Below are 14,490 nucleotides of genomic sequence, written 5' to 3'. Positions count from 1 at the left end.
CCCAGTGGAGCCTAAATCTATCGTCACTATGGGAAGTTCCTTCAAACCCTCCTCTGAAAGAGTACAGGACTAAAAACTAGCTAAGGAGTGTCTCTTTTTTATATGTCCTGTTCCCTGGACTTTATCATCAATCACAACCTTATTCTTTGGAAATAAGAAATCCATTTCTGCACCAGTCTTCACATACACATCCCCCAGGAACAGGACCTCTCCCCACTGACTCCACTTCAGTCTCCAGAACTAGATAAAGGCAGGACCTCCCTGAGCAGAACACCTGGGACTCCCTTCCCAGGAGGGCCAAGTCTTGGCTTCAAAGAGGGTCAGACAGTATGCCGACAGGGCTGGACAATAATAAAGGCACTGTGGATCAGTAAGAGCTAGTAGGTGTGGAGAGGCTCATTTAACCTCAGCCTTATTTAAAATATCAATGTCTGCTATTAATGACGTGCTATTTAATTTTTAATCAGGGGTGGTAGAGACCTGGACAGATCCTGCCAGATCCTCTCTAGTAGTAACTCCAACTGGAGTTTAAAGAAAAAAGGGGGTGGGGGCCAGAGGCCTCAGATTTCCTCCAAGTGTGATGGCAACTAATATCCAAACATTATAGAAGTCTTTTCTCTGTGACTCTGTCCTGACTCCTCCCCCACATGGTGAAAGATGGCTCTAGCCATCATTCTCAATGCCTGCCTTGCTGGAGCACTACTTTCCTGGTAACCAGACCAGACTCTTTGTTATGATGTGTTAGGTCCAATGAGACCCCACTCACCCTGGACCTCTTTTACTGGGCTCAGGCACAGGAGTGTCCTTATCAGCAAGGACTGGGTCACATTTCCCAGTCCTCTGAAGCTGGGGAATGGGACTAGGCACAACTGTCCAATAAAACCCAGTTGGAGAAAGGGTTTATCATCTCCATGTTGAAAGTCCCACCACATACCTGGGATTCAGGTGAGTTTTCCCCATTCTACAGAAGAATGAAGGCCAAGGAAACTGTAACTCGCCCATCTTTCCTCAAGGACTGCCATTTGTTGCATTATGATTGAGATGTTTCTGAGAGGCCCATTCGTGTTACTAGGGAGCCACCTTTAGGACAGGTGGTGTCCATGCCTCCTCAGAGTTTGTTCCCTCTCCAAGATCACCCCACAGAGCTGTGGATGCAACCCAGGCACCCACTGATGTGACGCAGGGCCTCTGCAAAGCCGAGCAGGCAAAGCCTCGGACATGTTTTAACAGTGAGATGGAAGTCGTTAGCTCCCTTTTTAATTTAACAAGCCCAATTTTATAAATAAGAGTGAATTTTCCCAGGCTATTATTTCTAATTATGCATTTACATCAATTCACATTATGCGGTTGATGAAATGTTAATACCAAAGGCAATTTTCTGCTGACGGGTGGCATGGAGAAGAGCTTTCTTCACATTACAAGTCAATATTTTTGGAAATAATTACCCAGTTGCTCACCAGAGTCTGCACTGACTAACCCAGTGGCTGCGTCTATACAGCCCCCAACTTGAGACGCTAAGGAAATGCTCCAACAGGGAAAGAGGACAGAGGAGACCCCATGCACACTGAGTGGCATCTGGACAGCTCTGACTGGTAGCCCCCACCAGGGCTAGCTTCAATTCAACTGTGTACCATTACTGGTGCCCTTGGATTCATTACTAAATGTCTTCAGAACTTAGTTGTTTTTTTTTTTTATCTACAAGATGAGAATGATAAAAGTAAGTGTCTTGTAGAGTAAGTTAATACATTTATGTCTTCATTGTTGATTAACTTATGAAATATTTATTACAGTCCTACACTGTCAGGCATACTATAGGTGCTCAATAAATGACAGGGAGTTTAGGAGGAGGAGAAGGTAAAAGCACACAGATATTCTAACAGATGAGGTCAGTAAGTGCCTCCTTGCCCTGTGTGACGATGCACCTTGGGACTGAATGGCAACAGCAGCCACTGAGACGGAGAGGTCTGGCTCCAGACACAGTCCAAATTCTGAGGGAAAGCACCAGAGGACCCGCCCTTCAGCACAAGGAACATTCCTCCACAGCCAGGTGCCCGGGCTCGGGGAGACCTTGACATCATCCAGGAAGTGATGAGTTGGTGACTGAGGCAGTGAAGAGAAAAGGACACAACTGAGAGAAAGGTCACGGCAATGGGCCTCAGGGTGAGAGAGAGAAAGGGTCAGGATTCCTCCCACTGGTCTTCCTGGCTGTCAGGAAAAGCACTAAGACTGAGAAGGTTGGTAGTGGGCCAGGTTTCACAGGGCGCTGCGTTCATGAAGACAAACCATGAGCCCGGTGTGGACACTGCGAGGTTCCCTTGAGACACACGCGGTGAGGCCCACAAAGACAGAGCTAGAGAAAAGGCTTACGCTGAGCAGCAAGGAACCCCGGCACTCAGTGGTTTGGCAGACATGGTGATTATAACAGGGGGACCAGGGTGTGCAGCCAGAGCAGCTAGAGTCAGTAAAGTGACTGTCACAAGTCAAGGGAAGCCAGCGTTTCAGGGAGCAGAATATGCTCGATGGTGCTGAATGTTCTAGAAGGCCAAGCTCAGGACATGTGAGACTTACCCTGATCTGATCAGGATATATTGTATACATGCATTGACATGTCATGCCGCACTCCATAAATATGTACAATTCTGTGCTCATTAGATTTTTTAAAAATTTCTTTCTTTAAATCTTCGAGAACAATGAAGTACTGAGGTATCTTACCAGGAGTCACTTCAGTAAAGAAATAGGTGGAAGCTGAAAGAATTCCCCACGCAAAGACACTTCGCCGGGAGAATTCCAATTTTATTGCAAAAAGCAGTGTGCTTATATAGAACTAAGGGGAGATGGTAGGGCTTAGATAAATGGCAGCCACCCGTTTATTGGCAAGTTCTTTCAGATATCAGCTCCGGAGCCCAGGAATTAGTTCTCATTGGGGCTAAGGTTCCCCGCCAGCGAGATTTGAAATTGGCGCCGGCGGGAGAGTTCACACGGGCGGGAACTTTTCACGCCACTGCAGAAAAGAAAAAGGTAGGAAGAAGAGGTGCTTAGGCGCCATGTTGGGGTTTTTTCTCTGGGGTATGGCTGCCGTTTATACTTTTCCCAACAGAAGCCAGGCTAAGAAACTAAAGGGCAGGTGAAAGCAGACATAGAGAAGACATCCTTGCTGTGAAAGAGAAGAGGGAGAGAAGTGGGTGCCTCTATCAGCCTCTGTAGGAAGATCCTGGAATGAGACCAGCTGTGTTCTCCCCAGCCTCAAGCCCAGGAGCCAGGAGCAAAGTAGGCCAGGGCAGAAACCTGAGAGCAGAGCAGGCCAACCTAGGCTTGTTTCTCCTTCTGTTGAGCTCAGTTTCCTTGTCTGTGGGGGATGGGAGGGGGGGGGGGTAATTCTGGACATAGGGTGCTGTTGAGGGTGGAATGAGAGCACGGAGCCTGGCCAGCAGCCACTGCACAACCCAGCCCTCAAGAGCAATGTGCAGATGGTTCCCTGGGGCCAGCACCACCACTTCCCTGAAGTGGCTGCCATATGCATGCAACACGACAGCAAAAGCCCCAAAACTGAGCAGTGCCCACCCCAGGTGGGGCATAGGGCTGCAGGTCAGGAATGAGGCCTCCATCACCTTCTAGCGGTCCCCCACATCATGGCCCCTGGCCTCCCATATAAAAGAAGCCCCATAAATAGTTCTCGGAGAAATGCTTCTTGTGCTGAAGGGTGGGTCCTTCGGGGGCTTTCCCCCAGGGCTCAGGCTGCATGTGCAGACAAACATCTCTGATTTCTCTGCCACTCATCAGCATCTCTCCCTTCCCCCTTTATATGTCTGCCTGGCCCGCAAGAGCCTGGAGTCCAGTGGTGGGCTCCACAGAGCTCCAGAGATCTCAGATACACCCTTCCAGACAGCAGGAGGGAGAAGGGAGCCTATGTACTGCATAAACAAGTTGATCCCTCTACTGTGCTAGGGTACAGGTCCTCAGGTCACCTGAGCCTGTCCAGAGGGGAAGGGAAGAGAAACCAACCATTCTTCTCCAAGAGCAGGTCAGCAGGGGAAAGTGGACCGCTCTGGAGGAGAAGGCAGGGAGGGAAGTCAGGCTTAAATTTGTGGTCCCAGGAAGAAAAGTGAGCTATTAGAAAGAGATGGGAAGAGAGGACAGGAAAGGCAGGAGAGGGAACAGAGAAGGAAGGAAGAGGGGAGGAGGAGGAGGAAGAAGAAATATAAATGGAGGAAGACAGGGAGAAAAGGGCCTTTTCCTAGAGCTGTCTCCAGTTTCCTTTTCCCCTTCAGCACCCCCACACCCCACAGAGGACACTCTTGGGAGAGCAAGCCACGAGGCTGAAAACTGCCTCACTGTGATGTGTGTGTACACACACAACCTGTGCGCGCACACACACACACACACATGGCCTGCACACACACACTGTCTGGGTATTCTCACAGCATTGTGTGCACCTGTGTTGTCTGTTCACACGGCTGTCACTCTGTCTGTGTGAGCAAATGCTACCTGTGCACACACATAGATACACAGATGCTGAGGGCCATTGCTAAGTAAGAATGACGCATGGCATGACCCAGGTCATTTGCAGTGACATTGCATGTAAGGTGACCTTGCTCAAGGACCAGGGCGGATCCGGGTTTAGGGCGGATTGGGTTTAGGGCGTCCTGGTTTAGGACAATCCGGGTTTAGGGCGGTTCCAGGTTTAAGGTGTACCCTGCTGGGAATAGGGCGTATCCTGCTGCCTCAGGCGTGCCTGCTCCTTGAGTTCCCGTTGAGTTCTCGCGGAATTGAGAGAGTATTTGGGATTTTGCAGAGAACGTGAATTTCCCCAGAACGTGTGTAGAGTGCCGGTGTGAGTTCGGGAATAAAGAGTTGCTGTTTGAATCTACAAGGTGTGTGGTAGCTCGTGATTTTGTGCCCAGCCAGACTGCGGCACACAGAAGGTAACCAATCTGAACATACTACACCCACACTCTGGGCAAGTCATCCACACAGTTATAGTGACTGCACACATGTGCATGTGCACACATATACCTCCTCTGCATACCCACTGTCTGAGTGCATGCCCACCACCTACGTCCTGAGGGTACATCCCTCAGACCCCGGTCCCTAGGAAGGTTGGTGGAAGGCTGGAGCCCATCTGGAGAGCATGCCTGCACCAGATTGTCTTTGAGAGGAGAATATGCAGGTGAGAGAATATGCAAAGAATGGAGGTTGGTGACGTTTGAAGCTGGAATCCAGGGCAGTCGAACTCTCAGCCCCAACTTGCCTAGGTAGGTGTGGGCAGAAGCTACAACCCCTTAACAAGCCTGCAGGTGTACTCCAGAGGCACTTCTGCTACTCTCCCTTACCCCAAAATGCACATCAGTTTGTGGCTCATCCCTGCCCATCAGGCCACCCTGATCTCCCTCTGCCCACCCCTAGCTGGGAGGCTCTGAAAGCCACACTGCATGCCTGACCCCTACTGCCACAGTGCAGGCCAATATTGTTGCTGCAATCTCATGGGACAACCCTTCCCCAGCAAGGGTGAGTCCTGAGCCCACCAGGACCTGGTCCTTTGTCAATAACTGGGACAACTGGGCCCTGAGCTACCCCAGGCCACTCATACAGCAGGTGCTCCCTAAAGGCTCACTACACTGGGGCTACCTCAAAACTTGACAAAAAATTTTATACCTATTCTCCCCTATTGCTGGCCACCTGGTCCTGGAAGGAGCAGGACAGTGTGTTGTACACCAGGATCAGAAGAGGGGGCTAAGCCAGGGAAAGGACAGGGGCACAGGCCAGCATGGTCTGGCACCAAAGCCTTTCCCAGAGAATCTCATTTGATAGGTCTTTTTTTTCCCCCTAGGAGGGGAAAAATGATATTTTGAAACATTATTGTGAAAAAAAAAATAAGTTAGATCTGAAGCATCAAAGACATTTTGCAAATAAAACCAGGTCCTTCTGTGGCTAGCAACTACAGAGTTTAAACCTCCAGGCACCTAGGCCCAGCCAACAGGCCCCACGGGGCGCAGCACTGTGTCCACCTGACATTGCACTCCTGGGAGAAAGTGGGCCTGCCTCCAGAGAGCTGGGGCAGCAGAGAAATCCCATGTGTGCATGGCCGTGGCAGCTGGCCGTTCCTCAGGCAGGGTGACCTTTTGTCAACTTCGGACAGGAACACAAATCTACCATCACTCTGGATTGGCCTTGATTGGATCAAAATCCCATTGGAAAACCTGGGGGGAAGGCAATAAAACCTCCAGAATTGATATTAAACCACTGACATTTAACAAACCTAGCAGCGCTGGCAGCTGCCAGTCTATCGGCAGGAGGAACTCTAAAGGGGCAAGTCAAGAGTGAAGGTCATGGTAGTGCCAGGGAGCCACTCCCAGACCTCAGCATCAGAGCCAAGGGGAGCAAGAGTTTAGATGGCAGAATTCAGCCTACTCAGACCGGGATGGGAGTCCCCATAGGAACACCCTGTCCATTTTGTACCCTGTCTACACATTTGCACATTTATATTGAAGCAGGGGTAATGAACTGACCTTCAGGGTGGCCCAGACCTAACGGGGTTCTGAAGCTAAAGATGATCTTAAATCAGGAGCTCGTCCCTACCTTCTGACCCCATACTATAGCTCCACAGCCAGCACCCAGGACAGGACCAGGAAAGACCAAGGTTACTTTTAGAGAATGGCTGGGACCTGGGAATTCACTGAAAGTCGTATAATTGCCTTGGCTTCCTGCCACCCAGCACCCATTGAGCATCTGCCACATGCCAGACAAGGTGTCCAGATAGGTACAAGGATGAAATGGGCATAGCATTCCTGTCCTGGAAAGACTCAGAATGTGCACATTTTTCCCCAGGTGAACCCTCCTGGGCAGAAGCAGGGAGCTGGGCTGAAATAAGGCACTGCCAGGAGCCAGTCCTCCCTCCCAAACACCGGCCTCTACACTGAAGGTGAACAGTGAGAGTCTCCTCAAGTCTGCCAACTCCAGGCACAGATCTACCTGTGCATATGGAGCTAGCCCTATGCTGGCCTTGAGAGGAAAGCACGAGAAGCCTAGAAGGTGGAAGCCCTGTCCAGTTCCCAAGGAGGCCCAGGAAGCCACTGTGGAGGTGGCAAATCCTGCCACTTTCCTCTTCACCCCTGCCCCATGCCAACGGCAGACATCACTAATCACCTGATGTGGTCTCAGAGAACCCAACACAGAGTCCCCATAGTCACCACCTCTTCCTGGAAGTTGAACTGTGAAATGAAAGTAAGACTGAGCTCTCCTGGGACAAGAGCTTAAAGTCATACCTGAGGGCCACCCTGAGTATGGAAACAACACCAACAACAACAACAAAAGGTAGACAAATGTGGAGGGAGAAAGAGATCATGTGGAAGATTTCCTAGAGGAAAAATAGACTCCAGCTGGGCAGAGTTAGTCACAGTGCTGGGTGAACAGGCCATCTGTCCAGGGCTGGCCTGATAGGATGGACCATCTGGGACTAGAGACAGACTCCAGAACCCAACCTTGAAACTCCTAGGTGGAGCCAGAGATGAGTCTTCTGCTGGAACTGCAGGAGCTCCTCAGCCCAGGACAGTACTGATGGGACCAAGGATCTATCTACTTTGCTTTCACCTCTGGAGCCACCACTGGGGCACGGAGATGAGTTATCGAGTGCTCCAGAGCCTCTTGTGTCCCACAGTGCCTGTCATCCTGTTAGGGTGCTCTGGTCAGAAACCTACCATGGTGGCCCAGAAAGTTACAGAGGGATGCCAGAGTCTTGAGGTCCTGAATCCTCAGTGTGATTGGCATTTCCTGAGCCACTTCTAGAATCCAGAAATGCAAGGGACACCAGACCATAATCATTGACATAAGTCTACCTCATGTTGATTTACAAAGTCACTTTCGGGACATCAGCTCATTGACCCCATATCAGCCCTGGGAGGTAAGGTCCTGGTGCCCTCCAACAGGAGGAGCTGAGTTCAGCATAGTGGAGACTCAGTGAAGATCCCTCAATAGCAGCATCCATCCCTAAGCTTGGACTTCCCCCACCACCACCCACCCACACACACACACACTGCTACCTCCATAGCACCATGCCCCAGACCTTGTGCTCACACTGGTCCCTTGATGGATTGAGGCTGAATTTTCAGGAAGCCAGTCAGTCCCAGAGAGACCAAGATCAGCAGGAGTAAACACGAGGATCGAGGGGAACCATAGATGCCTCTATCCCCCCCAAAAGCATCTCCACCGGAATCATCAGACAGTGTCCTGAAGGAGGTCTGGAGAAAGCATGAGAGCAAGAGCCCTGACCCTCTGGCTGACCCCTAGTCATTAATAGCCAGCTTTGTGTTTTCCAATCACCGTCCTTGCCATTAAGGTGAAGAAAGCACATGGGGAAATAACAGAGTTTATCTCAAACAGATCGATCTGCTCAGATCCATCTGGCCCCAGCCTCTTAATTCTCCATAATGTCAAAGCAATTTTTGGTTAAGTATACAGACTGTCCTCTACTAAATTAAACTAATAGATCTAGTGGGAAATAAAACCCCGAGTGTATTGAGAATATTAAAAATAAAAATAAAATAAACTCTCCATGGGTCTGTAAGATTTATTTTGGCAAATGATTAAATAACACACACACACACACACAGAGTAATAAAATCCATTAGGGGATGCGCAGCTCCATTGATCACCTCCAAGTTCTGACTCCCCTTCTCCTCTCTATAGCACCTTCCCTCCCCAGCACCCAGGTGCAAAGGCAGGCAGAAAGGACCCCCAAATGCCCATCCTCCATCCTCACAACACCAAAGGCAGCAAACACATGTGTTTTAAAACGTGTGCTGCTGCTGCTAGTACTACACCCCAGCTGCTGAGCAAGCTGCTCTCAAAGTCGATCCTCCTGTCCACCCTTTGCACTCAACAATGTTAGCACACCCTTCCTACAGATGTGAAAGCTGAGGCTCTGAAAGGCCAAGACAAGGCCAGGATCTGAAACCAGGTCCATCCAACTCTAGAGCTCTGGACCCCACCTTGTTCTGCTTTGTTTCACTTTACTTTTTACTTAGTTGTCCCATGAGCCACAGACAACCCAGGCCATGGAAACAAGACCTTGCTCAGATGACACTCATCAGAATCATTGTTGATGTTTTCCCAACTAAATCCAGAATTTTGAGGAACCAGGAAGGATAAGGCAAAGACTTGAGCACCGCCAAACTTGGGCACCATGGGGCTCACCCCCAAACCTTCACACTTAAATTGTGCTGGGTGTGCTGCTATTTGTGAGTGCCAGCTCTCAAGGTCAAAGAGAACAGAGAACGGAAAAAGGTGACAGGTGAGGACATTTCTCAGAGCAGGGTCCACATAAGGAGGTGTCTGTGGCAACCACCTTGCCTCTGCTCTGGGCTCCTAGCCTCAGTCTTGCACCTTGGATGGGATGGCCAGTTTCCTTGCTTCCAAACTCACCCCACCCTGCAGATCATCAAGACCTCCTCAGCAATGAGTTCAAAGTCTTAGCCTATCCTGTCCCTCAACTCCACTGATGATCCTGTCATCCTAGACTTTTCTTTCTGTCCCTGCCACAACCCCAGATCTCCTACTTCCACAGGATTGTACAATCAGCTGCTTATTTGAGATGCTGACACACACTGACCCCACCCCAGCTAAGCCAATCACCTTCTCCTGTGTGTTCAGGACTCAGCTTGAAGTCAGGCAACCTTCCTGGATAGGATCTACCTCTTTCCTCCCTGAAGGTCTCTCGCTAGGGGCTGGATCATTAAGTGCTGGATTTGCTCACCCACTAGGCTCCATGAACCATGACCAGGGCCATATCTTGTTCAATCTGAGCCTCTCTCTTCTTGGCACAGAAATCCTTATGTTAGCCACCCAGCCCCAATGTACTGTCCCTGCCTCACCTCACCATGCCTCTGAAACTCAGTATGTTCTACCACATTTACTCTCTACCCTAACCTTGGCACTTGCTGCACCTGATGCTAAGCCCTCTTCTTCTCCCATGTCTCTGAGGGCCTGATGCCCCTCAGATCTCCCCCTGATCACTAAGTGCAGAGGGAGGGGGGCTGGGTGATGTTACCCATCACTGGATGAAATGATCAGGCTGTTTTGGTTTCCTCTTTGAGGGTCTTTCTCTTCCCCTTCTCTGGCTTAATGCAGGTTCTCGGCAAGCAGAAAATTTCCCTGGCTCACTACAAAAGCCCCAGCACTGGGTACACCATAGAGTAGGTGGCCATAGGTATGTGCTGGCCAATGAGGAATCAGGTGCTCAGGACACGTTGGCTTGAATGAATGTCTGAAGTGAAACAGGCTCTGCCTGGAGCTTCTCCCTCTTCATTTCCCTTCTCTAGACAATTCCCAAGCCCAATCAATCCTGATTCTGACAAGCAAACACAGCCCCAGGCTCTGGGGACTCAGGGAGGGGACACTGACAAGGCAGTGAAAATGACGACAGGCCAGATCCTGGGGCCTGGCAGCTGTGGGTCTCCTCCCTGAGCCAGCTGAGCCCAGGCTGACTGATATGAGAGCCAGGCCCGCGTTGCCGAGGGCACACAAACAGGGCCAGGCCCTAAACCCTGATGAGAACAGAGGAGCCCTCTCCTGTCTCTGCCGTACAGGGGCTAGAACCCAGCTTGGCACTCCAAGCTGGTGACAGGTGGGACCAAAGAAGGCAAAAGGAACCCAATATGAGCCCTGTCACTTGCCCTCCCCCGACTCAGGAGCACTCTGCCATCTCTTCCTTATCAATCCCCAGCAGTTTTTACAGGGCACCGAGAAGGCCTGCCCTCCCACCCAATCCCTCACTGACCTGACATGTGCCCTTGGAGGGCAGCCTTCCTGCTGCCAGACTCCAGGCCTTTATCCCCTGACACTGATGGCAAGTGAGTGACTAAATTGGCCAAAAATAAAAGTCCTATAAATCTGATATTTTGCTTTAAGCTGTCGGGTACACAGAGTGCGCTGGGATTATTGATAGAAAAGTTTATGGATGGGCTGCATCTTAAAATCAAAATACATTACCCAAAATCAATGTTGCTGTACGTGGTACAGGGAGGACGGGAAAGGTCAGCCGAGACAAGAATATCGAAACCCCAACTCCAAGAGGACCTGAGCATTAAAATAAATAAATTTTGAAAGTGAGTTCCAAGGAACGACATCTTCACTTAGGGCTGTAATTTAAGGGCGCTTTCACAAGTGACTGGGCAGGCTTTTTCTAAATAGTGCTATTTGAGGTACCTCTGAGAGCCCTGCGAAACCGTCCACAAAATGATATTGACAAGCGCCACGCATCCCAACTCCAAGCCCAACAAGAGCAGTGGGTGATGGCAGGAAAGTGACAGGGCACTGAGATTGGGCACATGGAAACCAGGGCATGACAGGAGCAAGCCCAAACCTGGGCCAGATAAACTAATACCCCACTGGTCACATTACAGGAGTATTCACTACCAGGTCCCTTTACACAGTGATCCCACAGGCATTTCAGAGCTGTGCTTGGAGGGAGAGAAGGAGGATAAATGCTTGTCACCACCCACTGATGAGCAATCAGGTCTGGAAACAGGATAGTTGTGAACTGTGCTCACAAGTCTATCAGCAGAAAACCCGCTTCACTTCTGGAAAGCAAGATTCACTCTAAACAGGGTATCTCTGTGGGAGTCCAAAGGACATTTGCAGTTGGTAGGGCTGAATAGCTCTGTCCCCAGAGAGAAGCATCCCTTTGGGAGAAGCAACACTCCACCACAGACACCTTCTAGAACCTCCAGCTGAGAGACCACCAGGATGTGTGAAGAGGGAGCCAGCTCCTCCCAGGGAGTGGGTGGCCAGGCACCGGCAAGGTCCAATGGGAACCACGGCCTGGTTTCAGCTTCCTGATCCTCCAACTGGCGAAAGGACTGAGTCAAAATCCCTGCCCTGCCCACAGGAAACCCTAGCAAAAGGGGATAAAGTGCCCCTTCCCTAACACCCCTAACAGTGCTCCTAGTTTAAACATTTACTGGGTCTAAAGATGGATCAGACTCAGATAGGAGTTAAGGACACAGAGAAGAAGATCCAACAGCTGCCTGCACAGGTTACAAGAGGGGACAAAAGAGCAAACAGCCCCTTTCCAAACAGCTGAATGGTCAGGGAAGAGACTGCAAGGCTCTATCAGGATGCCCCTGACTGCCCTCAGTCCAAGGCAGGAAGCCTGCTCTCTTCACCAACTCCAGGTATGAGGACCAGAGCCCTACCTGCAGTAGGGAAGAGCTGGGTGTTTTTGGTTAAGAACAAGGAGCTCAGAGTAAAACAGACCTGGGTGGAAGTCTCACTTGGCCCTTACTAGTTGTGTGAACTCAGGGAATTTTCATAAGCTCTCTGAGCTTCAGCCGCATCACCCATAAAATTAGGTGAAATCACAATGTCTCCCCTATAGGGTTGTTACTGGGATAAAATGACAACCCAATTCATGCACTCCACAAGTATTTACTGAGCATCTATTCTGTGCCAGGCCCTGTTGTAGGGGCTTGGAGATGCATCAGGGAACAAAGCAAAGAGTTTTATAAACCTTGAACAAGAAACACAATGAATGTACAATACTTTGGAAGGTGAAGAGGGAGATGTGGGTGAGAAGTTGGGACTGCTGGGCAGGGAGCTGCAGATTGCAATATTAAATATGTAGCCCAGGTGGGGCCTCATTGAGAAGGTGACTTTCTGAAAAAAAAAAAAAAAAAAAACAGAACATAATGGGGTTAGCCAAGCAGGTGGTTGGAGGAGGGGCATCCAAGCCAGATGGTATAGCTGGTGCAAAGACCCTGGGGTGGGAGCATACCCAGTATATTGCATTACAGAAAGGAAGACAATGTGGTGAGAGAAGTGTGAACCAGAGAGAGGATAGAAAACACAAAGAGGTGAAGGCAGAGGAGAAAGCAGGGATCGGAAAGGTGAATCACTTGACCTTGTCAAGCCACTGGTATTTATGCCAAGTGAAATAGGAACCACTGAAGGGTTTTGAGCATGGGAAAGTAATGTGATTTCTGTTTGAGAAGGATATCAGTTGTCCTGTTGAGAACCAAAGCGTGGAAAGTGAGTAGCCAGTTGTCTGCTACATGAAAACCATGTGATAATATATGGCTCTTACTCTTACTAATAAAAATAACCCCGTCATGCCATGGGCAAGAAACAACTTACCCCACAAGGTGATACAGACATAGAAGATCCACAAACCCTAAAGGTAATCAAGACGTGACTCCCTCTAGCTGCAGGAATTCTCCCCTTGCACATCCCTGATCACTGGTCATCAGTCCTTGCCTGGAGGGGTCCTGCTTGGATCTGGAGAGGAGACTGCTGCTCCTTCAGGCAAGCCACCGCACTGTGGGCTAGCTCTTGCCATGGGAATCCTGTTTGTAATTAGTCCCCAAATGAAATCTGCTTTCCTAGAATTCCACTATGGTCCTGAATCTGTGTGGCACAGTGCAAGTCTGCCCCCTCCCTTCAGAAGCTGAGGACAGCAATGGGCCCTGCAGGGTCTAACATTCATCAATCCATAGTGGTTTCTAGGGGCAAATGGAATTTCCAAGGGAAAGCTGGTAAGTGGCACAGTGACAGAAGGAGCTAGCAACTGCATCTTTGGAGACCCTAGGAGGGACTTTGGTAACCAAGGGCTTAATAGATGAGCAACAGTGACCCGGGGTATAGAAATGACTCCTTGGCCATAGATGAGGAAACTGAAACCCAGGCCCAGGAAGGAGGCAGGGCGGTGCCCAGGGGCACCCCTCTGGCAAGGACAAGGCTTAGAAAGAGCTTGCAGCTTCTTCCTCTTGGAGGCTGTGCCCCTGGCAGCCAGGACCAGGGTGGCTGCTGGAAGTATTTTCCCTCTGGTTTCCTTCTCCTTGGCTCTCTGGGAACCCTCTGGCGGTGCCTCCCAGAGGCTAGTGAGTAGGAAAAGCAGATACAGAATCCACTAGGTTGCTGCACCCCAACCTCGGGTCAGGGCTGCAGGACAGGGCTGGGGCATTGACACAGAAACTGAAATCCACTGGCTGGGGACTCCCAAGAGGAAGGAGAATAGACCCATAGACCCGGGACTATGTACCCGGTCCCAACCATATGTCAGCCCTATATTTCCTTTCGGGGACCAGACCGCACTCCCTCAGATGTCTGAGGAGATGGCAGGCTCGGATGAAGTCTGGGGGAGACCGGGATGCAGGGGCTGCAAGAGCGGGGGATGGGCCCCCGGATAGCGGCTGTGGACTCGACCTCTGCCTCCCGTCGCCCGGATCTCCCTTTGCACTGAGTAAAGAGGGGGTAACCGCTGGCTAGGAACGTGCGGGTACGCAGGGACCGGCTATCGAGGGACAAGAACCCCGCCCCCGCCCAGAAACCTCCCGAGCCCTGAGTCGTGCCCGGCGCTCCCTACCCCACCCCACCCCCGCCGCCTCTGCCGTCACTCACGGCCGCTGCTTGCTGGCTCGCTGGTGCGCTCTCCGCGCCACAGGCACCTGCTCGCCGGGCGCTGTGCGCTCACTCTCGCTCACACACTGCAGACTCTCGGCG

The 14,490-nt window shown here is 50.7% G+C and overlaps 1 long non-coding RNA gene across 1 annotated transcript in view; it reads right to left on the bottom strand.

Annotated features, from left to right (window-relative positions):
• LOC125612624 overlaps positions 1 to 14,490 on the bottom strand; it is a 153,199-nt gene extending 138,709 nt beyond the window's left edge. The window contains exons 1-2 of the long non-coding RNA XR_007343104.1: positions 14,389 to 14,490; positions 10,984 to 11,070 (exon numbers count right to left, since the gene is read on the bottom strand). This is a non-coding gene — a long non-coding RNA (uncharacterized LOC125612624). The remainder of the gene's footprint in view (positions 1 to 10,983; positions 11,071 to 14,388) is intronic.

This window comes from Marmota marmota, unplaced genomic scaffold (assembly GCF_001458135.2).
Source record: "Marmota marmota marmota unplaced genomic scaffold, marMar, whole genome shotgun sequence".
In the NCBI taxonomy this organism is placed as follows: domain Eukaryota; kingdom Metazoa; phylum Chordata; class Mammalia; order Rodentia; family Sciuridae; genus Marmota; species Marmota marmota.
The sequence above is the reverse complement of the archived record's forward strand: the minus strand, read 5'-3'. Positions and strand labels throughout refer to the sequence as shown.